This window comes from Oncorhynchus keta, chromosome 4, assembly GCF_023373465.1.
Source record: "Oncorhynchus keta strain PuntledgeMale-10-30-2019 chromosome 4, Oket_V2, whole genome shotgun sequence".
NCBI lineage: Eukaryota > Metazoa > Chordata > Actinopteri > Salmoniformes > Salmonidae > Oncorhynchus > Oncorhynchus keta.
In genome coordinates, this window is record NC_068424.1 from 11,760,500 (window position 1) to 11,786,623 (window position 26,124).

The 26,124-nt window shown below is 43.0% G+C and overlaps 1 protein-coding gene across 3 annotated transcripts in view; it reads left to right on the forward strand.

Moving 5' to 3' along the window:
* LOC118362108 (semaphorin-5A-like) overlaps positions 1–26,124 on the forward strand; it is a 365,802-nt gene that overhangs the window by 290,899 nt on the left and 48,779 nt on the right. The window lies entirely within an intron of this gene.

Sequence of the window (26,124 nt, forward strand, 5' to 3'; positions counted from 1 at the left end):
ATAGGGCTGGTTGTAATAGGGCTGGTTGTAGTAGGGCTGGTTGTAGTAGGGCTGGCTGTAGTAGGGCTGGTTGTAGTAGGGCTGGTTGTATTAGGGCTGGTTGTAGTAGGGCTGGTTGTAGTAGGGCTGGTTGTAGTAGGGCTGGTTGTATTAGGGCTGGTTGTAGTAGGGCTGGTTGTATTAGGGCTGGTTGTATTAGGGCTGGTTGTAGTAGGGCTGGCTGTACTCACACGTCTCTTGGAGCGGCCTGGCTCTCCTGGTGATATAAACAGCAGACAGATTGTAGTAATACTAGAAGGTTCCAGAGACAAAGATCACTATTACTCACCGCCCACACACACATATTCACACACACACACACACACACACACACACACACACACACACACACACACACACACACACACACACACACACACACACACACACACACACACACACACACACACACACACACACACAGACACAGACACACCCTCCAGACAGACACACCCTCCAGACAGACACACCTTCCAGACAGACACACCCTCCAGACAGACACACCCTCCAGACAGACACACCTTCCAGACAGACACACCCTCCAGACAGACACACCTTCCAGACAGCCACCCTCCAGACAGACACCCTCCAGACAGACACACCCTCCAGACAGACACACCCTCCAGACAGACACACCTTCCAGACAGCCACACCCTCCAGACAGATACACCCTCCAGCCAGACACACCCTCCAGACAGACACACCCTCCAGACAGACACACCTTCCAGACAGACACACCCTCCAGACAGACACACATTCCAGACAGCCATTTTACATCTAACTAAGATGTTTGGTGCAGTATTCCTCAATTTAAAAAAACGTGCATGAAAACGAGCAATCTCTCGTTGAATGACAACAAAATCTTAATTGAAGAATCCCTACTGTTGACCAATCACTGACTAAGGGGCGTAGACTTCATTGAAGAATCCCTACTGTTGACCAATCACTGACTAAGGTGCGTAGACTTCATTGAAGAATCCCTACTGTTGACCAATCACTGACTAAGGGGAATAGACTTCGGCTCCAAACTTCGGCTTGCCTCTAGAAAAAATGTTGTGTGTCCGAACAGCCGAGGAAAAACTCCCTGGAGTTCAAAACTAACAAAACCCTCACAAAACTTCAATCATAATATATGCAGAAACTCTACCGAACCGTTCCTGCTGGGAAGCATGCGGACTCCTTTAGGGACAAGGGTTTAGGTCACCACCCTCATGGCCCGCTCAAGACCCTCTGCTTGTAATACCTAGAAAAATAAGCGGCAAAGTCTGGGATGGAGAACGAATGAGAGACATGAGACACCGGAGACCATCACTCAAGTGTAGGCATTTACACACACTGACAGACACACACACTGACACGCTGACACACACACACTGACAGACACACACACACACTGACACACAGACACACACACTGACAGACACACACACACTGACACGCTGACACACACACACTGACAGACACACACACACACTGACAGACACACAGGAGAAACAAACAAAAAATGCAGACAGACACAAACATGTGCACTTATAGAATTAAACACACACATTCACACACCTATACATACGTCTGTTCCCGGCCGAAACACACACACAACAAGTGTGCTGGACAGAAAGCCCAAACAGCGTGTATGTAAGCAGTAAAGCTCATATGAAACATGTTTATTTCGTCAGCCGGAGCTGGCTGGGGGGCACACCTTATTCTATTACCAATCTCTGTCTGTTAGAGGTGTTGTGAATGATAAAGTACCTCAGAAAAACCTGTTTCCCCTCCCCTCTCCTCTGTTCTCTTTCTGACCACAGTTCATATGAATACAGAGGGAATGAGTCACTAATTTCAACCCAGTTTACGATTCCACATGACGTTCGACACCTTCTGATGATTCCTGCCACGTTCTTACTTTCTTTTCAAATAAATCCAGAATAAAGACTTTATTGAGCAGAGTGATATATGTTATATATATATATATAGGATGGGGGTGTAGAGGATGAGGGTGTAGAGGATGGGGGTGTAGAGGATGAGGGTGTAGAGGATGGGGGTGTAGAGGATGGGGGTGTAGAGGATGGGGGTGTAGAGGATGGGGATGGGGGTGTAGAGGATGGGGGTGTAGAGGATGGGGGGTGTAGAGGGATGGGGGTGTAGAGGATGGGGTGTAGAGGATGGGGGTGTAGAGGATGGGGGTGTAGAGGGGGGTGTAGGGATGGGGGTGTAGAGGTTGGGGGTGTAGAGGTTGGGGGTGTAGAGGATGGAGGGTGTAGAGGATGGGGGTGTAGAGGATGGGGTGTAGAGGATGGGGGTGTAGAGGTTGGGGTGTAGGGGTGTAGAGGATGGGGGTGTATGGGGGTGTAGAGGATGGGGGTGTAGAGGATGGGGGTGTAGAGGATGGGGGTGTAGAGATGGGGGTGTAGAGGATGATGTAGGGGTGTAGAGGATGGGGGTGTAGAGGATGGGGTGTAGGGTGTAGAGGATGGGGGTGTAGAGGATGGGGGTGTAGAGGATGAGGGTGTAGAGGATGGGGGTGTAGAGGATGGGGGTGTAGAGGATGGGGGTGTAGAGGATGGGGGTGTAGAGGATGGGGGTGTAGAGGATGGGGGGGTGTAGAGGATGGGGGTGTAGAGGTTGGGGGTGTAGAGGATGGGGGTGTAGAGGATGGGGGTGTAGAGGATGGGGGTGTAGAGGATGGGGGTGTAGAGGATGGGGGTGTAGAGGATGGGGGTGTAGAGGATGGGGGTGTAGAGGATGGGGGTGTAGAGGATGGGGGTGTAGAGGATGGGGGTGTAGGGGTTGGGGGTGTAGAGGTTGAGGTGTATATGATGGGAGTGTAGAGGATGGGGGTGAGGAGTGGATGGGGGTGTAGAGGATGGGGGTGTAGAGGTTGAGGGTGTAGAGGTTGAGGGTGTAGAGGATGGGGGTGTAGAGGATGGGGGTGTAGAGGATGGGGGTGTAGAGGATGGGGTGTAGAGGATGGGGTGTAGATGGTTGAGGGTGTATATGATGGGGGTGTAGAGGATGGGGGTGTAGAGGTTGAGGGTGTGTATAGAGATGGGGGTGTAGAGGATGGGGGTGTAGAGGATGGGGTGTAGAGGATGGGGGTGTATGAGGGTGTAGAGGATGGGGGGTAGAGGATGGGGGTGTAGAGGATGAGGGTGTGTAGATGGGGTGTAGATGGGGTGTAGAGGATGGGATGTGTAGAGGGGGTGTGAGGGGGGTGTAGAGGATGGGGGTGTGAGGATGAGGGTGTAGGGATGAGGGATGAGGGTGTAGAGGATGGGGGTGTAGAGGATGGGGGTGGGGGTGTAGAGGTTGAGGGTGTGTATATGATGGGGATGTGTAGAGGATGGGGGTGTAGAGGATGAGGGTGTAGAGGATGGGGGTGTAGAGGTTGAGGGGATGTATATGATGGGGTGTGTAGAGGATGGGGGTGTGTAGAGATGGATGAGGGATGTGTAGAGGATGGGGATGTGTAGAGGATGGGGGTGTAGAGGATGAGGGGTGTAGAGGATGGGGGTGTAGAGGATGAGGGTGTAGAGGATGGGGTGTAGAGGATGGGGTGTGGGATGGGGGTGTAGAGGTTGAGGGTGTAGAGGATGGGGGTGTAGAGGATGGGGGTGTGGGGGTGTAGAGGTTGGGGGGGGGTGTAGAGGATGGGGGTGTAGAGGATGGGGGTGTAGAGGATGGGGGTGTAGAGGATGGGGGTGTAGAGGATGGGGGTGTAGAGGATGGGGGTGTAGAGGTTGGGGGTGTAGAGGATGGGGGTGTAGAGGTTGGGGGTGTAGAGGATGGGGGTGTAGAGGATGGGGGTGTAGAGGATGGGGGTGTAGAGGATGGGGGTGTAGAGGTTGAGGGTGTAGAGGATGGGGGTGTAGAGGATGGGGGTGTAGAGGATGGGGGTGTAGAGGTTGAGAGTGTAGAGGATGGGGGTGTAGAGGTTGAGGGTGTATATGATGGGGTGTAGAGGATGGGGGTGTAGAGGATGGGGGGTAGAGGATGCGGGTGTGTAGAGGTTGAGTGTGTATATGATGGGGGTGTAGAGGATGGGGGTGTAGAGGATGGGGGTGTAGAGGATGGGGTGTAGAGGATGAGGGTGTAGAGGATTGGGGGTGTAGAGGTTGAGGGTGTATATGATGGGGTTGAGTGTAGAGGATGGGGGTGTAGAGGTTGGGGGTGTAGGATGGGGTTGTAGAGGATGGGGGTGTAGAGGTTGAGGGTGTAGAGGATGGGGTGTAGAGGTTGAGGGTGTAGAGGTTGAGGGTGTAGAGGATGGGGGTGTAGAGGATGGGGGTGTAGAGGTTGAGGGTGTAGAGGATGGGGGTGTAGAGGTTGAGGGTGTATATGATGGGGGTGTATAGGATGGGGGTGTAGAGGATGAGGGATGTAGAGGATGGGGTGTAGAGGATGGGGTGTAGAGGATGAGGGTGTTGAGGGATGGGGGTGTAGAGGGGTGTATGGGGTAGAGGTTGAGGGTGTGTATATGATGGGGGTGTAGAGGATGAGGGTGTAGAGGTTGAGGGTGTAGAGGATGGGGGTGTAGAGGATGGGGGTGTAGAGGAAGAGATGGGAGGTGTTTTATTAGTGCTCCCAGGCTCCCCCAAAAAAGCATCGGATAAAATATAATTATCCTGTTCGAATTTTTCAAAGTTTATTCAGGATATTTCTCACCTATTTAACAGCGAGGCACCTTTTACATAATGAATGCCTGTTCACACAAGCACAGTGAAACTAATTTGGATGGTGAGTTCTTTCTCCTGCTGCATTTTCATGTGCGGATATGGATTTGTTCAATTCCAGTGAATTCATGGATTTTTTTCCCCCCTGTGAGTTTCAGTCCATTTCTAATATATTATTCAGAACCTGTTATAAAACTTTGCTTTTAAAATGTGTTTTTTTAATGCAAATTGTATGGGAATGAGATGGAGAATGTTCCAGACCCTCCTGTCCAACCCCAGATTCACTGTGACAACCTGATGGGTGAACAAAATAGACTTGTATCTTATTTGGTCAAGGTCTGTCAGTCACTCAACTCCAAGGCTCAGCATGCATGAATGAGCAGCAGACTGGGAGAATGGCCGTCATATCACCTTCCCCCTTCTAAACGACACTGAGATGAAGACAATGGTGTAATTTCCTCGCTCTCTGTTACCGCACGGCAAGCGGTACCGGAGCGCCAAGTCGAGGTCCTAAAGGCTTCTTAACAGCTTCTACCCCCCCAAGCCATAAGACTCAAGAACAGCTAATCAAATGGCCAACGGACTATTTACATTGACAAACCCCCCTATGTTTGTACACTGCTGCTACCTGCTGTTTATTATCTATTCATAGTCACTTTATCCCTACCTACATGTACAAATGACCTCGACTAACCTGTAGCCCCACACATTGACTCGGTACCGGTACCCCTGTATATAGCCTCCACATTGACTCTGTACCGGTACCCCCTGTATATAGCCTCCACATTGACTCGGTACCGGTACCCCTGTATATAGCCTCCACATTGACTCGGTACCGGTACCCCTGTATATAGCCTCCACATTGACTCGGTACCGGTACCCCTGTATATAGCCTCCACATTGACTCGGTACCGGTACCCCTGTATATAGCCTCCACATTGACTCGGTACCGGTACCCCTGTATATAGCCTCCACATTGACTCGGTACCGGTACCCCTTGTATATAGCCTCCACATTGACTCTGTACCGGTACCCCCTGTATATAGCCTCCACATTGACTCGGTACCGGTACCCCTGTATATAGCCTCCACATTGAATCGGTACCGGTACCCCCTGTATATAGCCTCCACATTGACTCTGTACCGGTACCCCCTGTATATAGCCTCCACATTGACTCTGTACCGGTACCCCCTGTATATAGCCTCCACATTGACTCTGTACCGGTACCCCCTGTATATAGCCTCCACATTGACTCGGTACCGGTACACCTGTATATAGCCTCCACATTGAATCGGTACCGGTACCCCCTGTATATAGCCTCCACATTGACTCTGTACCGGTACCCCCTGTATATAGCCTCCACATTGACTCGGTACCGGTACCCCTGTATATAGCCTCCACATTGAATCGGTACCGGTACGTACCCCTGTATATACAGTAGTCTCGTTATTGTTATTTTATTGTGTAACTCTTTATAAAATCTTTCACATTAGTTTATTTAGTAAATATTTTCTTAACTCTATTTCGTGAACTGCACTGTTGGTTAAAGGCTTGTAAGTCAGCATTTCACTGTAATGTCTACATCTGTTGTTAATGTAAGTCAGCATTTCACTGTAATGTCTACATCTGTTGTTAACGTAAGTCAGCATTTCACTGTAATGTCTACATCTGTTGTTAATGTAAGTCAGCATTTCACTGTAATGTCTACATCTGTTGTTAATGTAAGTCAGCATTTCACTGTAATGTCTACATCTGTTGTTCATGTAAGTCAGCATTTCACTGTAATGTCTACATCTGTTGTTCATGTAAGTCAGCATTTCACTGTAATGTCTACATCTGTTGTTCATGTAAGTCAGCATTTCACTGTAATGTCTACATCTGTTGTTAATGTAAGTCAGCATTTCACTGTGATGTCTACATCTGTTGTTCATGTAAGTCAGCATTTCACTGTAATGTCTACATCTGTTGTTAATGTAAGTCAGCATTTCACTGTAATGTCTACATCTGTTGTTAATGTAAGTCAGCATTTCACTGTAATGTCTACATCTGTTGTTAATGTAAGTCAGCATTTCACTGTAATGTCTACATCTGTTGTTAATGTAAGTCAGCATTTCACTGTAATGTCTACATCTGTTGTTCATGTAAGTCAGCATTTCACTGTAATGTCTACATCTGTTGTTCATGTAAGTCAGCATTTCACTGTGATGTCTACATCTGTTGTTAATGTAAGTCAGCATTTCACTGTAATGTCTACATCTGTTGTTAATGTAAGTCAGCATTTCACTGTAATGTCTACATCTGTTGTTAATGTAAGTCAGCATTTCACTGTAATGTCTACATCTGTTGTTAATGTAAGTCAGCATTTCACTGTAATGTCTACATCTGTTGTTAATGTAAGTCAGCATTTCACTGTAATGTCTACATCTGTTGTTAATGTAAGTCAGCATTTCACTGTAATGTCTACATCTGTTGTTAATGTAAGTCAGCATTTCACTGTAATGTCTACATCTGTTGTTAATGTAAGTCAGCATTTCACTGTAATGTCTACATCTGTTGTTAATGTAAGTCAGCATTTCACTGTAATGTCTACATCTGTTGTTAATGTAAGTCAGCATTTCACTGTAATGTCTACATCTGTTGTTAATGTAAGTCAGCATTTCACTGTAATGTCTACATCTGTTGTTAATGTAAGTCAGCATTTCACTGTAATGTCTACATCTGTTGTTAATGTAAGTCAGCATTTCACTGTAATGTCTACATCTGTTGTTAATGTAAGTCAGCATTTCACTGTAATGTCTACATCTGTTGTTAATGTAAGTCAGCATTTCACTGTAATGTCTACAACGCATTGTTGTATTCAGCGCATGTGACTAATACAATTTAATTTGATTGGATCACCTTTCACCCTATCACTCCCTCCCATCCCTACTCTCATCTCACTTTAAATGATCTGGCTTGTCATTGTATGTCGGTGATGAACTGCCAGGCCACTTGGATCATTAGACGTACACAGGCTGTATGGTATATCATCAACTTCACCCTGGAAAACATGTATTTATGGCTAAGCCTCAGAGAAAGATGAAGATAGTAAGGGAAAGGAGAAATTAATGAAGAGGCTGGCAACAGAGGAGAAAGCATGCAAGAATGAGTCCTTGATGTGTGGAGGTGTTATCTATGGAAACAAACAGCCAGAGAAGAAGGCAGGTATACAGGACTCTCTCTCTATCTCTAGATACAGGACTCTAATCTCTATCTCTAGATACAGGACTCTCTCTCTATCTCTAGATAAAGGACTCTAATCTCTATCTCTAGATACAGGACTCTATCTCTATCTCTAGATACAGGACTCTAATCTCTATCTCTAGATACAGGACTCTATCTCTATCTCTAGATACAGGACTCTATCTCTATCTCTAGATACAGGACTCTAATCTCTATCTCTAGATACAGGACTCTATCTCTATCTCTAGATACAGGACTCTAATCTATATCTCTAGATACAGGACTCTATCTCTATCTCTAGATACAGGACTCTAATCTCTATATCTAGATACAGGACTCTCTCTATCTCTAGATACAGGACTCTATCTCTATCTCTAGATACAGGACTATATCTCTATCTCTAGATACAGGACTCTATCTCTATCTCTAGATACAGGACTCTATCTCTATCTCTAGATACAGGACTCTATCTCTATCTCTAGATACAGGACTCTATCTCTATCTCTAGATACAGGACTCTCTCTCTATCTCTAGATACAGGACTCTAATCTCTATCTCTAGATACAGGACTCTATCTCTATCTCTAGATACAGGACTCTATCTCTATCTCTAGATACAGGACTCTCTCTCTATCTCTAGATACAGGACTCTCTCTATCTCTAGATACAGGACTCTATCTCTAGATACAGGACTCTATCTCTATCTCTAGATACAGGACTCTATCTCTATCTCTAGATACAGGACTCTCTCTCTATCTCTAGATACAGGACTCTCTCTATCTCTAGATACAGGACTCTATCTCTAGATACAGGACTCTATCTCTATCTCTAGATACAGGACTCTATCTCTATCTCTAGATACAGGACTCTATCTCTCTCTCTAGATACAGGACTCTAATCTCTATCTCTAGATACAGGACTCTATCTCTATCTCTAGATACAGGACTCTATCTCTATCTCTAGATACAGGACTCTATCTCTATCTCTAGATACAGGACTCTATCTCTATCTCTAGATACAGGACTCTATCTCTATCTCTAGATACAGGACTCTATCTCTATCTCTAGATACAGGACTCTATCTCTATCTCTAGATACAGGACTCTATCTCTATCTCTAGATACAGGACTCTCTCTCTATCTCTAGATACAGGACTCTCTCTATCTCTAGATACAGGACTCTATCTCTATCTCTAGATAAAGGACTCTAATCTCTATCTCTAGATACAGGACTCTATCTCTATCTCTAGATACAGGACTCTATCTCTAGATACAGGACTATATCTCTAGATACAGGACTCTATCTCTATCTCTAGATACAGGACTATATCTCTATCTCTAGATACAGGACTCTATCTCTATCTCTAGATACAGGACTCTATCTCTATCTCTAGATACAGGACTCTATCTCTATCTCTAGATACAGGACTCTCTCTCTATCTCTAGATACAGGACTCTATCTCTATCTCTAGATACAGGACTCTATCTCTAGATACAGGACTCTATCTCTATCTCTAGATACAGGACTCTATCTCTATCTCTAGATACAGGACTCTATCTCTATCTCTAGATACAGGACTCTCTCTCTATCTCTAGATACAGGACTCTAATCTCTATCTCTAGATACAGGACTCTATCTCTATCTCTAGATACAGGACTCTATCTCTATCTCTAGATACAGGACTCTCTCTCTATCTCTAGATACAGGACTCTCTCTATCTCTAGATACAGGACTCTATCTCTAGATACAGGACTCTATCTCTATCTCTAGATACAGGACTCTATCTCTATCTCTAGATACAGGACTCTCTCTCTATCTCTAGATACAGGACTCTCTCTATCTCTAGATACAGGACTCTATCTCTAGATACAGGACTCTATCTCTATCTCTAGATACAGGACTCTATCTCTATCTCTAGATACAGGACTCTATCTCTATCTCTAGATACAGGACTCTAATCTCTATCTCTAGATACAGGACTCTATCTCTATCTCTAGATACAGGACTCTATCTCTATCTCTAGATACAGGACTCTATATCTATCTCTAGATACAGGACTCTATCTCTATCTCTAGATACAGGACTCTATCTCTATCTCTAGATACAGGACTCTATCTCTATCTCTAGATACAGGACTCTATCTCTATCTCTAGATACAGGACTCTATCTCTATCTCTAGATACAGGACTCTCTCTCTATCTCTAGATACAGGACTCTCTCTATCTCTAGATACAGGACTCTATCTCTATCTCTAGATAAAGGACTCTAATCTCTATCTCTAGATACAGGACTCTCTCTCTATCTCTAGATACAGGACTCTCTCTCTATCTCTAGATAAAGGACTCTAATCTCTATCTCTAGATACAGGACTCTATCTCTATCTCTAGATACAGGACTCTATCTCTATCTCTAGATACAGGACTATATCTCTAGATACAGGACTCTATCTCTATCTCTAGATACAGGACTATATCTCTATCTCTAGATACAGGACTCTATCTCTATCTCTAGATACAGGACTCTATCTCTATCTCTAGATACAGGACTCTCTCTCTATCTCTAGATACAGGACTCTATCTCTATCTCTAGATACAGGACTCTATCTCTATCTCTAGATACAGGACTCTATCTCTATCTCTAGATACAGGACTCTATCTCTATCTCTAGATACAGGACTCTATCTCTATCTCTAGATACAGGACTCTATCTCTATCTCTAGATACAGGACTATATCTCTAGATACAGGACTCTATCTCTATCTCTAGATACAGGACTCTCTCTCTATCTCTAGATACAGGACTCTATCTCTATCTCTAGATACAGGACTCTATCTCTATCTCTAGATACAGGACTCTATCTCTATCTCTAGATACAGGACTCTATCTCTATCTCTAGATACAGGACTCTATCTATATCTCTAGATACAGGACTCTCTCTCTATCTCTAGATACAGGACTCTAATCTCTATCTCTAGATACAGGACTCTATCTCTATCTCTAGATACAGGACTCTATCTCTATCTCTAGATACAGGACTCTCTCTCTATCTCTAGATACAGGACTCTCTCTATCTCTAGATACAGGACTCTATCTCTAGATACAGGACTCTATCTCTATCTCTAGATACAGGACTCTATCCCTATCTCTAGATACAGGACTCTCTCTCTATCTCTAGATACAGGACTCTCTCTATCTCTAGATACAGGACTCTATCTCTAGATACAGGACTCTATCTCTATCTCTAGATACAGGACTCTATCTCTATCTCTAGATACAGGACTCTAATCTCTATCTCTAGATACAGGACTCTATCTCTATCTCTAGATACAGGACTCTATCTCTATCTCTAGATACAGGACTCTATATCTATCTCTAGATACAGGACTCTATCTCTATCTCTAGATACAGGACTCTATCTCTATCTCTAGATACAGGACTCTATCTCTATCTCTAGATACAGGACTCTATCTCTATCTCTAGATACAGGACTCTATCTCTATCTCTAGATACAGGACTCTCTCTCTATCTCTAGATACAGGACTCTCTCTATCTCTAGATACAGGACTCTATCTCTATCTCTAGATAAAGGACTCTAATCTCTATCTCTAGATACAGGACTCTCTCTCTATCTCTAGATACAGGACTCTCTCTCTATCTCTAGATAAAGGACTCTAATCTCTATCTCTAGATACAGGACTCTATCTCTATCTCTAGATACAGGACTCTATCTCTATCTCTAGATACAGGACTATATCTCTAGATACAGGACTCTATCTCTATCTCTAGATACAGGACTATATCTCTATCTCTAGATACAGGACTCTATCTCTATCTCTAGATACAGGACTCTATCTCTATCTCTAGATACAGGACTCTATCTCTATCTCTAGATACAGGACTCTCTCTCTATCTCTAGATACAGGACTCTATCTCTATCTCTAGATACAGGACTCTATCTCTATCTCTAGATACAGGACTCTATCTCTATCTCTAGATACAGGACTCTATCTCTATCTCTAGATACAGGACTCTATCTCTATCTCTAGATACAGGACTCTCTCTCTATCTCTAGATACAGGACTCTCTCTATCTGTAGATACAGGATTCTCTCTATCTCTAGATAGAGGACTCTCTCTATCTGTAGATACAGGACTATCTCTATCTGTAGATACAGGATTCTCTCTATCTGTAGATACAGGACTCTCTCTATCTGTAGATACAGGATTATCTCTATCTGTAGATACAGGACTCTCTCTATCTCTAGATACAGGACTCTCTCTATCTCTAGATACAGGACTCTCTCTATCTGTAGATACAGGACTCTCTCTATCTGTAGATACAGGAGTCTCTCTATCTGTAGATACAGGACTCTCTCTATCTGTAGATACAGGATTCTCTATATCTGTAGATACAGGACTCTCTCTATCTGTAGATACAGGATTCTCTCTATCTGTAGATACAGGACTCTCTCTATCTGTAGATACAGGATTCTCTCTATCTGTAGATACAGGACTATCTCTATCTGTAGATACAGGATTCTCTCTATCTGTAGATACAGGACTCGCTCTATCTGTAGATACAGGACTCTCTCTATCTGTAGATACAGGATTCTCTCTATCTCTAGATACAGGACTCTCTCTATCTGTAGATACAGGATTCTCTCTATCTCTAGATACAGGACTCTCTCTATCTGTAGATACAGTACTCTCTCTATCTGTAGATACAGGACTCTCTCTATCTGTAGATACAGGACTCTCTCTCTCTCTCTCTATCTCTAGATATCTCTAGATACAGGACTCTCTCTATCTGTAGATACAGGATTCTCTCTATCTCTAGATACAGGACTCTCTCTATCTGTAGATACAGGACACTCTCTATCTGTAGATACAGGACTCTCTCTATCTGTAGATACAGGACTCTCTCTATCTGTAGATACAGGACTCTCTCTATCTGCAGATACAGGATTCTCTCTATCTGTAGATACAGGACTCTCTCTATCTGTAGATACAGGATTCTCTCTATCTGTAGATACAGGACTCTCTCTATCTGTAGATACAGGATTCTCTCTATCTGTAGATACAGGATTCTCTCTATCTGTAGATACAGGACTCTCTCTATCTCTAGATACAGGACTCTCTCTATCTGTAGATACAGGATTCTCTCTATCTCTAGATACAAGACTCTCTCTATCTCTAGATACAGGACTCTCTCTATCTCTAGATACAGGACTCTCTCTATCTGTAGATACAGGACTCTCTCTATCTGTAGATACAGGACTCTCTCTATCTGTAGATACAGGACTCTCTCTATCTGTAGATACAGGACTCTCTCTAGATGGATTCTTGTCAAATCAAAAAGTCACTCCGAGTTGTGTATCAAATTGTCTCTCATTATCAAAACCTCACATGTCCATCCTCCCTCTTCCCCCACCCACCACCCCCTCGTGACCCACCTCCATCTCTTCCTCCATCCATCTTCCATTACCCACTTCCCTTCCTCTTCTTCTTTCTTCCTCCTCTTCTCCCTCTCCATCCTTCCCTTCCTTCTATTCTCTCATCCTCCTCTTCTCCCTCCCACTTCCCTTCATCCTCCCCTCCCTCCCTCCCTCCCTCCCTCCCTCCCTCCCTCCCTCCCTCCCTCCCTCCCTCCCTCCCTCCCTCCCTCCCTCCCTCCCTCCCTCCCTCCCTCCCTCCCTGCCACACCTCTGTTACAAATCACATCTAATGATAATTTCTGCATGTCCTGTTTGCCACTTGCCATGTTAAGCACGTGGGTCTGATGGGACTGTTTCATAGTTCATATGTGATACCACCCACCCGGCAGCAGAAATTCAGCTTGGCACAAACACCACAGGGTATTGATAACAAGATGGCCACTTGTCATATAAATTTCTCAAAGCCAGCACATAATGTTATTAGGAACATGTATTATTTTTGTTCTAAATCTATCAGTCTTCCTCTCTGCTATTCATGGTATTACCAATAATAATAATAATAATACCAATCAATCAATCTGAATGAGAATATCCATTCTAGGCATTCTAATTCCATTTTTGTCTCTCCTCTCTCTCTCTCTCTCTCTCTCTCTCTCTCTGTGTCTCTCTCTCGCTCTGTTTCTCTCTCTCTCTCTCTCTCTCTCGCTCTCTCTTTCTCTCCACTCTCTCTCTCTCGCTCTCTTTCTCTCATTCTCTCTCTCTCGCTCTCTTTCTCTCATTCTCTCTTTCTCTCTCTCTCTTTCTCTTTTTCTCTGTCATCAAGGGTTACGATTTCAGAATGTACCACCTTTTATTGCCAATGAGCTATTGGAGCGTTGAGGTTTGGGAAGTTTATTTAAACTTGCTCTGAAACAGGTTATGTCGTTTTTGCAACAGGTGTTTATGTTTTTGGACTCACCGGAGCAGAGTTATCGTTTAAAGTCAAGTATGACAATATAATGCTTATGCTAGTACGGGTAGTCAACGGCGTTTTGAGTGTGGGGATGTTGGCCGTAAGCGACATGCTTGCCCAAAAAGGGAGAAGGCGGAGGGAGGGGCGCAGGTGGTCCTCGTAATGCCTGGGCTCAATGATGTAGGGAGAGGTGGGCCGACAGTGGTAGAGCCGCCACAAGCACCCGTTGCTGAGGAACAAGTTGTCTGTGTTGAGGGTACTGAGTTGCAGCATGTACCAGAGGGGAACATAGCGTCTGATGTGCAGCAGAAAAATATTTTAGGAGGTAAGGATGGATCTGGGGAGACATTTCCCCAGACTGTTGAGGAGATGCCCGGTACGAGTGATGGGGTAGAGGAGGGGGTTCAGGTGGGGCTAGTCTCCCAGGTAGTGGAGGAGATGCCCAGTACGAGTGATGGGGTAGAGGAGGGGGTTCAGGTGGGGCTAGTCTCCCAGGTAGTGGAGGAGATGCCCAGTACGAGTGATGGGGTAGAGGAGGGGGTTCAGGTGGGGCTAGTCTCCCAGGTAGTGGAGGAGATGCCCGGTACGAGTGATGGGGTAGAGGAGGGGGTTCAGGTGGGGCTAGTCTCCCAGGTAGTGGAGGAGATGCCCGGTACGAGTGATGGGGTGCAAGTGGGGAGTGTTGAGAGGGATGTGGCTGAGGGGAGTCAGGGGTCTGTGGCCTCAGTTGAGGTGGATCAGGAGAAGGATATGGACATTTTCTGATATCCTTGTTGATATGATAGCAGCTGGCGACGACTCAATTTAGAATTAAATTGGCAGATTTTCTTGATGTTGAGAAGTTTGTGAGGTCAGCTGTGATGTTACAGAAGACAGTGGGGTTAGATCAGTCGAGAGTGAAGAAGAGTTTCCACATGAAGAAATGTGTTACTGCTGCCACGGCAACAAAGGGTAGTGGGAAACATGTAGAAAATGTAAACAACGATGATTATCATGCCTCATAGGGTGCTTTTTTTTGTCTTTGCCTGGTTTATTTGTGGTTTCTTCTGCGTTTCCTTTCTTTTTAATATATAGAGATAGTAATGGTAGATTCTCTCAATATTAATGGGGGAAGGGACAGTAATAAGAGGGTTTGGTAATAAAACCGAAAAGGCTTGATGTAGTTTTTCTTCAGGAGGTACATAGTGGCATGACTGTCCTGACCAGGTCAGGTTACAAGAGACCACAACCCTACAGATTATCTCTCAACTCCAACAGAGGAGAGGTCTAGGGGTGTGAAGATGTGGGAGTTTTATGACCCCTCACGCCCCTGGTAAATCTCAGGCCACAGACAAATTCCTTTGTCCTGTTACTATGGAAAACCAGCCTCAGAACATTAAACATGAAATAAAGGGACTTTGGAACAATGGTTTTCGTCAGCCACAATGGTGGTCATGACGATATATGGAATATGAAAATGTATGTCATTTTTGTTTTGTTAATAGATGACGTTATTACGAAAACATTGTAACGTGAAGAGTTTTTCTAGTATATGTTTGATGTTTATACATTGTACGTTGTGTGGAAAATGTCCAACTGAAAGGGAATGTTTTGGTAAAGATGAAATGTTAGGTTAGTTGTCTAAAATTGGATTTGAGTGAAATCTAGACCTTGCCCTCATTAACTTGGTAGGCTCAGAGAATTGCCCTAAAGGCGGTTACGCCCACTTCTGACCCAAGGGTATAAAACCTGTGAGTAAAGACAAGACTACGTGGCCCAAGCTGCAGCCAAGGTCTAAAAAGTCAACGAACCCAGAACCTAACACAAGTTTGAAGACAAATAAATACTTTTCTACCCAAGCTACAGATGAGTAGCTGTGTCTAAGCGGGTGAATTCAAGCCGGACTCCCTTAGCATCCAATCCCAGCAAATCGTGGTATCTAAAGGGTTTCATTCCTATGCTGTGAGCTCTGAGCTACAGAGCTGTCTGTCCTCAGAAGACCCCTTCCAGAGCAAAGGGTGAGGGAACAGACTCCTAAGCCAAAAGGACACTGACATCGGGAGGACGATCAGGGAGGTGCGCCGGAGTAGTGGGTCATCGAGCAGCCTGAACGGTCCACACAGAGAATCCTCTGAGATCATCCCCATGTAATTACATTATTGTATTCTGACCCATAAGAGCGGCAGTTTGGGGCAAGGCTAGGGTTAGAATTGCATAGCTGACAAATTCACCCAAATGTATGTTTCTCTCGTGTACTTTCTTTTTTCTCTCTCTTTGAAATCCCCATTGTGGGTAACACGCGCCATAGTGTGTTGGCCCGTTATACTAAGTTCTAATCAATAGCCTATAGTGTGTTTTGTCTATGTGTATATTTTATCATCATTTTAGCTTTTTAGTAAATAAATATTCAACTGAGATTGGTGTGGTACGAACTCATTGGTGAGACCCGGGTCCGAACTCATTGGTGAGACCCGGGTCCTTGCAGATTCACGGGCTATATGACGTTCAGAACGAGATTGGTAGAGGTAACTGGTTAATTAGCGGCTGTTGTAAAATCGATATTCTGATATTCTTTGAGTTAATTTGCGAAATAGAAACTCAATAAAAACTAGTTTTCCCATGGTGCCCCAGGTTAATGAGTTAATAATTGCTTGATTCAGTTAATCACGCAATTAGAAACTTTAATAATTTGATGAACAACAGTCACGTTAACTAATACAACGTCACGACAATAGTGATGAGGCTAACGAGGTTGACTGGGGTATGTGGTGGGAGGGGCAGCATATACTCAGTCATGGTACTAATTTCAGTGCTGGGGCGGACATTTTGTTTTCCTCCGGCTTAGGGGTGTCTGTGGTATCTACAACAGAGATTGTCACGGGTCAGGTTTTATTGGTCAAGGGGGATATTATGTTTTTATTTTTATTTTTGTTATGTTTATGGTCCTAATGAGGGTAAAGAGCGTATTGCTGTATTTGATAAAATAAAGGAAACCTTAAGACAGTGTGACCAAGAGGGGTGTATGGTTTTAGGGGGGAACTGGAACTGTACTGTGGATTTTACTGTTGATCGCACTGCTGAAGAACCTCACCTGCTACTTGCCTGTCTGGTCTATTAGCTTAGTTTGAGCATTCTGATGTCTGGAGAGAAAGAAATGCAAAAGTTAGGCAGTACACATGGCTAAAACCTAATAAAGGTGGTGTCAGGTTGTATGTATCTGAGCACTACTGTAGTAGTTAATGAAGGTGGTGTCAGGTTGTATGTATCTGAGCACTACTGTAGTAGTTAATGAAGATGGTGTCAGGATGTATGTATCTGATCACTACTGTAGTAGTTAATGAAGGTGGTGTCAGGATGTATGTATCTGATCACTACTGTAGTAGTTAATGAAGGTGGTATTAGGTTGTATGTATCTGAGCACTACTGTAGTAGTTAATGAAGGTGGTGTCAGGATGTATGTATCTGATCACTACTGTAGTAGTTAATGAAGGTGGTATTAGGTTGTATGTATCTGAGCACTACTGTAGTAGTTAATGAAGGTGGTATTAGGTTGTATGTATCTGAGCACTACTGTAGTAGTTAATGAAGGGGGTGTCAGGTTGTATGTATCTGAGCACTACTGTAGTAGTTAATGAAGGTGGTATTAGGTTGTATGTATCTGAGCACCACTGTAGTAGTTAATGAAGGTGGTGTCAGGATGTATGTATCTGAGGACTACTGTAGTAGTTAATGAAGGTGGTATTAGGTTGTATGTATCTGAGGACTACTGTAGTAGTTAATGAAGGTGGTGTCAGGATGTATGTATCTGATCACTACTGTAGTAGTTAATGAAGGTGGTAGGATGTATGTATCTGAGCACTACTGTAGTAGTAATGAAGATGGTGTCAGGATGTAGTTAATGAAGGTGGTGTCAGGATGTATGTATCTGATCACTAGCACTACTGTAGTAGTTAATGAAGGTGGTGTCAGGATGTATGTATCTGATCACTACTGTAGTAGTTAATGAAGGTGGTATTAGGTTGTATGTATCTGAGCACTACTGTAGTAGTTAATGAAGTGGTATTAGGTTGTATGTATCTGAGCACTACTGTAGTAGTTAATGAAGGGGGTGTCAGGTTGTATGTATCTGAGCACTACTGTAGTAGTTAATGAAGGTGGTATTAGGTTGTATGTATCTGAGCACCACTGTAGTAGTTAATGAAGGTGGTGTCAGGATGTATGTATCTGAGGACTACTGTAGTAGTTAATGAAGGTGGTATTAGGTTGTATGTATCTGAGGACTACTGTAGTAGTTAATGAAGGTGGTATTAGGTTGTATGTATCTGAGCACTACTGTAGTAGTTAATGAAGGTGGTGTCAGGATGTATGTATCTGAGGACTACTGTAGTAGTTAATGAAGGTGGTGTCAGGATGTATGTATCTGAGCACTACTGTAGTAGTTAATGAAGGTGGTGTCAGGTTGTATGTATCTGAGCACTACTGTAGTAGTTAATGAAGGTGGTGTCAGGTTGTATGTATCTGAGCACTACTGTAGTAGTTAATGAAGGTGGTGTCAGGTTGTATGTATCTGAGCACTACTGTAGTAGTTAATGAAGGTGGTGTCAGGTTGTATGTATCTGAGCACTACTGTAGTAGTTAATGAAGGTGGTGTCAGGATGTATGTATCTGAGCACTACTGTAGTAGTTAATGAAGGTGGTATTAGGTTGTATGTATCTGAGCACTACTGTAGTAGTTAATGAAGGGGGTGTCAGGTTGTATGTATCTGAGCACTACTGTAGTAGTTAATGAAGGTGGTATTAGGTTGTATGTATCTGAGCACCACTGTAGTAGTTAATGAAGGTGGTGTCAGGATGTATGTATCTGAGGACTACTGTAGTAGTTAATGAAGGTGGTATTAGGTTGTATGTATCTGAGGACTACTGTAGTAGTTAATGAAGGTGGTGTCAGGTTGTATGTATCTGAGCACTACTGTAGTAGTTAATGAAGGTGGTGTCAGGTTGTATGTATCTGAGCACTACTGTAGTAGTTAATGAAGGTGGTGTCAGGATGTATGTATCTGAGCACTACTGTAGTAGTTAATGAAGGTGGTGTCAGGTTGTATGTATCTGAGCACTACTGTAGTAGTTAATGAAGGTGGTGTCAGGTTGTATGTATCTGAGCACTACTGTAGTAGTTAATGAAGGTGGTGTCAGGTTGTATGTATCTGAGCACTACTGTAGTAGTTAATGAAGGTGGTGTCAGGTTGTATGTATCTGAGCACTACTGTAGTAGTTAATGAAGGTGGTGTCAGGATGTATGTATCTGAGCACTACTGTAGTAGTTCATGAAGGTGGTATTAGGTTGTATGTATCTGAGCACTACTGTAGTAGTTAATGAAGGTGGTGTCAGGTTGTATGTATCTGATCACTACTGTAGTAGTTAATGAAGGTGGTGTCAGGATGTATGTATCTGAGCACTACTGTAGTAGTTAATGAAGGTGGTGTCAGGATGTATGTATCTGAGCACTACTGTAGTAGTTCATGAAGGTGGTGTCAGGATGTATGTATCTGAGCACTACTGTAGTAGTTAATGAAGGTGGTGTCAGGATGTATGTATCTGAGCACTACTGTAGTAGTTAATGAAGGTGGTGTCAGGATGTATGTATCTGAGCACTACTGTAGTAGTTAATGAAGGCTGTGTCAGGATGTATGTATCTGAGCACTACTGTAGTAGTTAATGAAGGTGGTGTCAGGATGTATGTATCTGATCACTACTGTAGTAGTTAATGAAGGTGGTGTCAGGTTGTATGTATCTGAGCACTACTGTAGTAGTTAATGAAGGTGGTGTCAGGATGTATGTATCTGAGGACTACTGTAGTAGTTAATGAAGGTGGTGTCAGGTTGTATGTATCTGAGCACTACTGTAGTAGTTAATGAAGGTGGTGTCAGGATGTATGTATCTGATCACTACTGTAGTAGTTAATGAAGGTGGTGTCAGGTTGTATGTATCTGAGCACTACTGTAGTAGTTAATGAAGGTGGTGTCAGGTTGTATGTATCTGAGGACTACTGTAGTAGTTAATGAAGGTTAGACAGGTTGTATGTATCTGAGCACTACTGTAGTAGTTAATGAAGGTGGTGTCAGGATGTATGTATCTGAGCACTACTGTAGTAGTTAATGAAGGTGGTGTCAGGATGTATGTATCAGATCACTACTGTAGTAGTTAATGAAGGTGGTGTCAGGTTGTATGTATCTGAGCACTACTGTAGTAGTTAATGAAGGTGGTGTCAGGATGTATGTATCTGATCACTACTGTAGTAGTTAATGAAGGTGGTATTAGGTTGTATGTATCTGAGCACTACTGTAGTAGTTAATGAAGGTGGTGTCAGGTTGTATGTATCAGATCACTACTGTAGTAGTTAATGAAGGTGGTGTCAGGTTGTATGTATCTGAGCACTACTGTAGTAGTTAATGAAGGTGGTGTCAGGATGTATGTATCTGAGCACTACTGTAGTAGTTAATGAAGGTGGTGTCAGGTTGTATGTATCTGAGCACTACTGTAGTAGTTAATGAAGGTGGTGTCAGGATGTATGTATCTGAGCACTACTGTAGTAGTTAATGAAGGTGGTGTCAGGTTGTATGTATCTGAGCACTACTGTAGTAGTTAATGAAGGTGGTGTCAGGTTGTATGTATCTGATCACTACTGTAGTAGTTAATGAAGGTGGTGTCAGGATGTATGTATCTGAGCACTACTGTAGTAGTTAATGAAGGTGGTATTAGGTTGTATGTATCTGAGCACTACTGTAGTAGTTAATGAAGGTGGTGTCAGGTTGTATGTATCTGAGCACTACTGTAGTAGTTAATGAAGGTGGTGTCAGGTTGTATGTATCTGAGCACTACTGTAGTAGTTAATGAAGGTGGTGTCAGGTTGTATGTATCTGAGCACTACTGTAGTAGTTAATGAAGGGGGTGTCAGGTTGTATGTATCTGAGCACTACTGTAGTAGTTAATGAAGGTGGTATTAGGTTGTATGTATCTGAGCACTACTGTAGTAGTTAATGAAGGTGGTGTCAGGATGTATGTATCTGAGGACTACTGTAGTAGTTAATGAAGGTGGTGTCAGGATGTATGTATCTGAGCACTACTGTAGTAGTTAATGAAGGTGGTGTCAGGTTGTATGTATCTGAGCACTACTGTAGTAGTTAATGAAGGTGGTGTCAGGTTGTATGTATCTGAGCACTACTGTAGTAGTTAATGAAGGTGGTGTCAGGTTGTATGTATCTGAGCACTACTGTAGTAGTTAATGAAGGTGGTGTCAGGTTGTATGTATCTGAGCACTACTGTAGTAGTTAATGAAGGTGGTGTCAGGATGTATGTATCTGAGCACTACTGTAGTAGTTAATGAAGGTGGTATTAGGTTGTATGTATCTGAGCACTACTGTAGTAGTTAATGAAGGGGGTGTCAGGTTGTATGTATCTGAGCACTACTGTAGTAGTTAATGAAGGTGGTATTAGGTTGTATGTATCTGAGCACCACTGTAGTAGTTAATGAAGGTGGTGTCAGGATGTATGTATCTGAGGACTACTGTAGTAGTTAATGAAGGTGGTATTAGGTTGTATGTATCTGAGGACTACTGTAGTAGTTAATGAAGGTGGTGTCAGGTTGTATGTATCTGAGCACTACTGTAGTAGTTAATGAAGGTGGTGTCAGGTTGTATGTATCTGAGCACTACTGTAGTAGTTAATGAAGGTGGTGTCAGGATGTATGTATCTGAGCACTACTGTAGTAGTTAATGAAGGTGGTGTCAGGTTGTATGTATCTGAGCACTACTGTAGTAGTTAATGAAGGTGGTGTCAGGTTGTATGTATCTGAGCACTACTGTAGTAGTTAATGAAGGTGGTGTCAGGTTGTATGTATCTGAGCACTACTGTAGTAGTTAATGAAGGTGGTGTCAGGTTGTATGTATCTGAGCACTACTGTAGTAGTTAATGAAGGTGGTGTCAGGATGTATGTATCTGAGCACTACTGTAGTAGTTCATGAAGGTGGTATTAGGTTGTATGTATCTGAGCACTACTGTAGTAGTTAATGAAGGTGGTGTCAGGTTGTATGTATCTGATCACTACTGTAGTAGTTAATGAAGGTGGTGTCAGGATGTATGTATCTGAGCACTACTGTAGTAGTTAATGAAGGTGGTGTCAGGATGTATGTATCTGAGCACTACTGTAGTAGTTCATGAAGGTGGTGTCAGGATGTATGTATCTGAGCACTACTGTAGTAGTTAATGAAGGTGGTGTCAGGATGTATGTATCTGAGCACTACTGTAGTAGTTAATGAAGGTGGTGTCAGGATGTATGTATCTGAGCACTACTGTAGTAGTTAATGAAGGCTGTGTCAGGATGTATGTATCTGAGCACTACTGTAGTAGTTAATGAAGATGGTGTCAGGATGTATGTATCTGATCACTACTGTAGTAGTTAATGAAGGTGGTGTCAGGATGTATGTATCTGATCACTACTGTAGTAGTTAATGAAGGTGGTATTAGGTTGTATGTATCTGAGCACTACTGTAGTAGTTAATGAAGGTGGTGTCAGGATGTATGTATCTGATCACTACTGTAGTAGTTAATGAAGGTGGTATTAGGTTGTATGTATCTGAGCACTACTGTAGTAGTTAATGAAGGTGGTATTAGGTTGTATGTATCTGAGCACTACTGTAGTAGTTAATGAAGGGGGTGTCAGGTTGTATGTATCTGAGCACTACTGTAGTAGTTAATGAAGGTGGTATTAGGTTGTATGTATCTGAGCACCACTGTAGTAGTTAATGAAGGTGGTGTCAGGATGTATGTATCTGAGGACTACTGTAGTAGTTAATGAAGGTGGTATTAGGTTGTATGTATCTGAGGACTACTGTAGTAGTTAATGAAGGTGGTATTAGGTTGTATGTATCTGAGCACTACTGTAGTAGTTAATGAAGGTGGTGTCAGGATGTATGTATCTGAGGACTACTGTAGTAGTTAATGAAGGTGGTGTCAGGATGTATGTATCTGAGCACTACTGTAGTAGTTAATGAAGGTGGTGTCAGGTTGTATGTATCTGAGCACTACTGTAGTAGTTAATGAAGGTGGTGTCAGGTTGTATGTATCTGAGCACTACTGTAGTAGTTAATGAAGGTGGTGTCAGGTTGTATGTATCTGAGCACTACTGTAGTAGTTAATGAAGGTGGTGTCAGGTTGTATGTATCTGAGCACTACTGTAGTAGTTAATGAAGGTGGTGTCAGGATGTATGTATCTGAGCACTACTGTAGTAGTTAATGAAGGTGGTATTAGGTTGTATGTATCTGAGCACTACTGTAGTAGTTAATGAAGGGGGTGTCAGGTTGTATGTATCTGAGCACTACTGTAGTAGTTAATGAAGGTGGTATTAGGTTGTATGTATCTGAGCACCACTGTAGTAGTTAATGAAGGTGGTGTCAGGATGTATGTATCTGAGGACTACTGTAGTAGTTAATGAAGGTGGTATTAGGTTGTATGTATCTGAGGACTACTGTAGTAGTTAATGAAGGTGGTGTCAGGTTGTATGTATCTGAGCACTACTGTAGTAGTTAATGAAGGTGGTGTCAGGTTGTATGTATCTGAGCACTACTGTAGTAGTTAATGAAGGTGGTGTCAGGATGTATGTATCTGAGCACTACTGTAGTAGTTAATGAAGGTGGTGTCAGGTTGTATGTATCTGAGCACTACTGTAGTAGTTAATGAAGGTGGTGTCAGGTTGTATGTATCTGAGCACTACTGTAGTAGTTAATGAAGGTGGTGTCAGGTTGTATGTATCTGAGCACTACTGTAGTAGTTAATGAAGGTGGTGTCAGGTTGTATGTATCTGAGCACTACTGTAGTAGTTAATGAAGGTGGTGTCAGGATGTATGTATCTGAGCACTACTGTAGTAGTTCATGAAGGTGGTATTAGGTTGTATGTATCTGAGCACTACTGTAGTAGTTAATGAAGGTGGTGTCAGGTTGTATGTATCTGATCACTACTGTAGTAGTTAATGAAGGTGGTGTCAGGATGTATGTATCTGAGCACTACTGTAGTAGTTAATGAAGGTGGTGTCAGGATGTATGTATCTGAGCACTACTGTAGTAGTTCATGAAGGTGGTGTCAGGATGTATGTATCTGAGCACTACTGTAGTAGTTAATGAAGGTGGTGTCAGGATGTATGTATCTGAGCACTACTGTAGTAGTTAATGAAGGTGGTGTCAGGATGTATGTATCTGAGCACTACTGTAGTAGTTAATGAAGGCTGTGTCAGGATGTATGTATCTGAGCACTACTGTAGTAGTTAATGAAGGTGGTGTCAGGATGTATGTATCTGATCACTACTGTAGTAGTTAATGAAGGTGGTGTCAGGTTGTATGTATCTGAGCACTACTGTAGTAGTTAATGAAGGTGGTGTCAGGATGTATGTATCTGAGGACTACTGTAGTAGTTAATGAAGGTGGTGTCAGGTTGTATGTATCTGAGCACTACTGTAGTAGTTAATGAAGGTGGTGTCAGGATGTATGTATCTGATCACTACTGTAGTAGTTAATGAAGGTGGTGTCAGGTTGTATGTATCTGAGCACTACTGTAGTAGTTAATGAAGGTGGTGTCAGGTTGTATGTATCTGAGGACTACTGTAGTAGTTAATGAAGGTTAGACAGGTTGTATGTATCTGAGCACTACTGTAGTAGTTAATGAAGGTGGTGTCAGGATGTATGTATCTGAGCACTACTGTAGTAGTTAATGAAGGTGGTGTCAGGATGTATGTATCAGATCACTACTGTAGTAGTTAATGAAGGTGGTGTCAGGTTGTATGTATCTGAGCACTACTGTAGTAGTTAATGAAGGTGGTGTCAGGATGTATGTATCTGATCACTACTGTAGTAGTTAATGAAGGTGGTATTAGGTTGTATGTATCTGAGCACTACTGTAGTAGTTAATGAAGGTGGTGTCAGGTTGTATGTATCAGATCACTACTGTAGTAGTTAATGAAGGTGGTGTCAGGTTGTATGTATCTGAGCACTACTGTAGTAGTTAATGAAGGTGGTGTCAGGATGTATGTATCTGAGCACTACTGTAGTAGTTAATGAAGGTGGTGTCAGGTTGTATGTATCTGAGCACTACTGTAGTAGTTAATGAAGGTGGTGTCAGGATGTATGTATCTGAGCACTACTGTAGTAGTTAATGAAGGTGGTGTCAGGTTGTATGTATCTGAGCACTACTGTAGTAGTTAATGAAGGTGGTGTCAGGTTGTATGTATCTGATCACTACTGTAGTAGTTAATGAAGGTGGTGTCAGGATGTATGTATCTGAGCACTACTGTAGTAGTTAATGAAGGTGGTATTAGGTTGTATGTATCTGAGCACTACTGTAGTAGTTAATGAAGGTGGTGTCAGGTTGTATGTATCTGAGCACTACTGTAGTAGTTAATGAAGGTGGTGTCAGGTTGTATGTATCTGAGCACTACTGTAGTAGTTAATGAAGGTGGTGTCAGGTTGTATGTATCTGAGCACTACTGTAGTAGTTAATGAAGGGGGTGTCAGGTTGTATGTATCTGAGCACTACTGTAGTAGTTAATGAAGGTGGTATTAGGTTGTATGTATCTGAGCACTACTGTAGTAGTTAATGAAGGTGGTGTCAGGTTGTATGTATCTGAGCACTACTGTAGTAGTTAATGAAGGTGGTGTCAGGTTGTATGTATCTGAGCACTACTGTAGTAGTTAATGAAGGTGGTGTCAGGTTGTATGTATCTGAGCACTACTGTAGTAGTTAATGAAGGTGGTGTCAGGTTGTATGTATCTGAGCACTACTGT